Here is a 5,000-nt window from a genome sequence, read left to right as displayed (position 1 = left end):
TACCAGCTTTCCCAAACGGAGAGCATCACAAACTTAACGTCAGCCTGCCTTTCTGTCGTGAGGCGCTCGGACTAGACAACACGGCAAAGAGAGAGAACAACACACGAGTTCGGGCTACGAACAGGAGCTCAAAGAATTCCTCGGATCACGTGACACAAATAAAGCTACACTAACTGGACCCGTTATGTGCAGCAAAAGCTCAAACTGGGGGTTAAAGTGTGGTGAGAAACGCTGATTTTACAGCGAGAGCTGGAGAAATATATTTCAAACTGGAGCTCAAACTTTAGAGAGAGAAACATGAGACGTCAGCTTACAGCTCCTGTCTCCGCTCCACACGGGTCACCTTTTCAAATCCACGATCCACTTAAGCATGTTTACCTGCTGCTTCTGTTACAGCAGCAGCACGTTTACACTTGTTAACACAAATAGCTGATCAGCCAATCACACGGCTGCAGCTCACTGCATTTAGGCATGTAGAGGTGGTCAAGGCGACTTGCTGAAGTGCAGACCGAGCATCAGAACGGGGAAGAAAGGGGATTTAAGGGGCTTTGAACGTGGCGTGGTTGTTGGTGCCAGACGGGCTGGTCTGAGTATTTCAGAAACTGCTGATCTACTGGGATTTTCACACACAACCATCTCTAGGGTTTACAGAGAACGGTCAGAAAAAGAGGAAACATCCATTGAGCGGTCAGTTGTGTGGACGAAAATGCCTTGTTGATGTGAGAGGTCAGAGGAGAACGGGCAGACTGGTTCCAGATGATAGAAAGGTGACAGGAACTCAAATAACCAACCAGAACCTCTGAGGAACGTTTCCAACACCTTGTTGAAAGTCTGACACGAAGAATTAAAGCAGTTCTGAAGGAAAAAGGGGGTCCAGCCTTTTACTAGCAGTACCTAATAAAGTGGCAGGTGAGTACATTCCTAGATGCCGTGTCGTCTGTCGTTCTCTATCTGAGGAGATACGTCTGACCGTCCGCCGTGTTGGAGAGGTCAAGATCCTCTCGTGAACAGATTCACTTGTACTGAGAGACGATGAGTCTCAGGATTAAATCAGCCACAGCTTCCTCATTACTCCACCCATTTACACCACATCTGTTTAGTTCTAATCCTCAGACTCAGACTAATCTGGGCTGCACGGACGGCTCTCGGCGGCTTTTATTACTGTAATGACTGATGGTGATAATTAGCCGTCCAGCAGGACCAGCAGGAAAGTATTCAGTCTGCACCTGATGTTAAAAACCGGGTTCAGCGCCAGTAAAAACACAAACTCACTCACATCAGCAAATCCATCAATGAGTGAATCTCTTCTAATATTAATACACACCACCATAAAATAAACCCCACACACAGGAAGAAGGACGGAGCTGAAGTCGGCTTCCTATTCGCCAGCTTCCTGTTCCGGTTTTCCCGTTCCACCTTAAACGGTGCAGCAGGAACTTTCTGGTGCCTGAAGCCGCTCCATTTAAGGTGGAACGGGAAAATTCAAACCAGAATCTGGTGAATAAGAATCTGACCTCAGCTCTGTGTAAGAAGGTGCTGACGCTGATCTATGATGAACATCTACACGGATTAAGGAACGCTGTAACTTACCCAGCTACAAAGCTTTAACCATCACTGTAAATCAGTAACTACTACATCAAGTTAAGACCCCCTGAATAGACCACTCAATGAAATAAGATTAATATAAAACCAGAGGAAAAACAACCACATCAGCAGGTTCTCTGAGCTTCACCAACCACACGACCACGTCTACACATAAACACCACACAGACATGAGCGCGGATCACTGCGTTCCCTCCGTTATATAATCCTATCCCACTTTCTGAGAGCGATATTCCTGAAATAGTGGAATTCTGGACAGTATCTTTCTCAAACTGCCGCTCTGTAATGGTCCTTCAAAAGTCATGTAGTGAACTCAAGGCCTAACTCAAGTTTGGGAGGTGGACTCTGCCTGAAGACCCGTCTCCTTCCAAACTAAGACACTTCAAATTCACACCTCTACCTCTACACTCCCTCCACCTCCTCGTCTCCTCAGATCAGTCCCGTCGGCCCTACCTGAGTCCAAAGGGGGTTCGGCCTTTGAGCTCCAAGAAGCCGCCCAGAACTCCAGCCCAAGTTCTCAGAGGGTGTTTACACCGTGGGGCCGTGTCAGCGTCTGAAGTGGACTCATGTTTTTCTGTCCATATGATAATACAACAAACGAACTCGGACCATCTAAACGGCCCCAAAAACTAACCGAACTGAGACCACCTCTCGAGTAGCATGTTTGTAGCGTGTTTTGTGGTTCGACTGATTGGTGACAACAAAACGGCTCCCGGTCTGATTTCGCTTTGCTTTATGGTGAAGACCTCGAGGCTCAGCGCACACACAGGCGGTCTTCAGCAGGTACAAAAGGACCACCAAGGATCATTTATAAGGGTATAGATTCACTCAATCCGATCGTAATCGGATTTCTGCAGCTGTCCGATTATTCAAATGGTCATGTAAACGCCATTCTCCGATCTAGAAATCCGATTAAGGAAAAGGGCTGGATTTTAGCTCAGTAGTCAGATTTCTCAGTGCACGTAAACTCTACTCTCATTTCTTCCAGACTTCAGTCTGCGCGAGATCAGACGGTGGATTCTGCGAGACGCAGCAAAACGCTGTTGGAGCGGCGCTGAAACCAAACAGGAAACAAAGGGTTTAAATATTCTTCATCGTCTAGATGATTTATGTTCATATTTCAGGTTCACATCACGCCGAGTTTATCGGCTGGTCGTAAAGCAGAAATCTGATTACTGTCCGACTCACATAGACCTGGCGTTCCCCTGTTTTCCGATTACTCAAGAGCGTGTAAACGTGTTGATCGGATTACTGATCGGACTATTGAGTGTGTGTAAACACACTCACGGCTTCACTGCAGACGCAGACGCTCTCCGGGTGGAGCTCAGCGAGTTCCACGGCAGACGGACACGCCGGCTCATTTTTCCAGTTTCGTTGCACTTCGGCCAGTCGTTTCAGCGCAGCCAATAGGACAGCGGCAGTTTTTTCACGAGATAAGAGGAGGTTTCTTGTGATGGTGCTGATACGCATCCAACACACTCTTTGCTCGGTCTTGATGACGCCACACTGAGCTGTGCTGTAACGTTCTCAGCTCTGACCCAGAGGGAGTGCTGACCGGTCCAGAGTGATGAGCCTGCATTTGGAAATGTTCTCAGTGTGTTGTGAAATGACTGACGTGCCGAGTCGGTGTGCATCCACACGGAGACTGACAGCAGACGGAGCGAGAGCAAAAGAGTGAGAGAGGGAGCAAAAGAGTGAGAGAGGGAGCAAAAGAGTGAGAGAGCACCTATGGCAGACTGAATCAAATCTGCAGGGAATCTTTGGTACAGATTCTTTAAAATCCTGCAGACTATCAATTTGTCAGGAATGCACCTCCGGCTGAACCGCACTGAACACCAGCCTGCAGCAAAAACATGAAAAAGAGGTAGTTAAACACGCCGGAGGAACATCAGACACAGCCCGTGTGGGAGACGAGGAGAGGGGAGGAGAAGAGAACAGAGAGAGGAGAAAAAAAATAGAGAAAGTGAGAAGAAAGGAGAGAAAAAGACAAAAGAGAAGAGAAGGGAAGGAGAAAAGAGGAGAGAAAAGAGAAGAGAAGGGAAGGAGAAAAGAGGAGAGAAGGAAAGGAGAAAAGAGGAGAGAAGGAAAGGAGAAAAGAGGAGAGAAGGAAAGGAGAAAAGAGGAGAGAAGGAAAGGAGAAAAGTGGAGAGAAGGAGACGCGAGGGGGGGGGGACTCGTGTTAGGTGGAATGACTCTCTAATGAAGAGTCTCTCACGCACACGCTCACGTTCTCTCACGCACACACACACACACACCGAGCGCCCGAGACAAAAGGTCTGAACACTAAACAAAACGGCTGAAACTGTGAACCACAGCAGAACCAGAGGAGCAGAAGGAGGTCAGAGTTCACATACGGCTCAGCGCTGCGATGTCATGACTGGACATGCTCAGCAGCTGATCAGGAACGCGTCCCCGAGTGACCAGCATCCCAAACCAGAAAAACTGACCGCATCATTCCGAGCTGGTTCGGTGTGAAACGGTTCACACGTCTTTACAGTGGTGGTGATGGGAACCAGGCGTCGCCATGACTACAACACAGATATAGACACTTTATTTACCATCCAGAACCACCAGAGAACCTACACGAGTCTTCTGAGCTTATATGGAACGTTGATGATGGAAAACAGTGGAAAATCTGGAATAATGAGTTTTCTTTGGGGACTATTTTGCCGCACAGCGCCCTGCACGTCTCCCTCCACCAGTTGAAGTTCTCTAGATGTATCAGGACAGCCCCACAGAAACACAGCCAAACCAGGCCTGGGGGGGGGGGGGCTGTCCAGTACGCTGTTCCGAGCATATGCTGTGTCTCAGTGCTTGTAGACGCCGACCAACTGCACGTTTCATTATGAAAAGTCAGTCAAATTAACTGGATTCAGTGCAACACGGCGCATCGTGAAAATCTGTCGAAGTATCAGAAGCTTATATTTTGCCATACTGTCCACCTCCACGTCCAACATGATCAGAAGACTGAAGATGAGCCGAGCTCCGCCAATAAACATGTCTTCCCCCAGACATCTGTTGCGTCAGAAGAACCAACTCGACAGGTCTGAGGAGTAAATAAACCGGCCGAGTGATAAGCAGTTCAGCGTGCCCAGTCAGTCAGCTGATTTAAAGCCAATGGTCATCAGCAGCTCACGCAAGCTTCAGCAAGGCATTTCCTCAGATAAACAAGGCGGATACTTTAGTGAAGTAGTGAACTAAAAATCCTCGTCTTCTGATTTTACACGTTCCTTTTCTAATCAATGACTGCCAAGAGAGATTTAGGCTGATTAGGGGTGTGTGTGTGTGTGTGTGTGTGTATATAATATATATATATATATATCCTTGTTGTTTTTCAGTTTTTGACATAATTTGAAAATACTTGTTTCCCTTTACATTGTGTGCAAGTTTTATGACAA

The 5,000-nt window shown here is 47.5% G+C and overlaps 1 protein-coding gene across 1 annotated transcript in view; it reads right to left on the bottom strand.

Moving 5' to 3' along the window:
• The window catches only part of kif1c (kinesin family member 1C), a 53,156-nt gene that overhangs the window by 46,572 nt on the left and 1,584 nt on the right, over window positions 1–5,000 (bottom strand). The window lies entirely within an intron of this gene.

The sequence above is a fragment of the Pygocentrus nattereri genome, chromosome 23 (assembly GCF_015220715.1).
Source record: "Pygocentrus nattereri isolate fPygNat1 chromosome 23, fPygNat1.pri, whole genome shotgun sequence".
In the NCBI taxonomy this organism is placed as follows: domain Eukaryota; kingdom Metazoa; phylum Chordata; class Actinopteri; order Characiformes; family Serrasalmidae; genus Pygocentrus; species Pygocentrus nattereri.
Note: the sequence above shows the minus strand (reverse complement) of the source record. Positions and strands in the feature narration are given on the sequence as shown.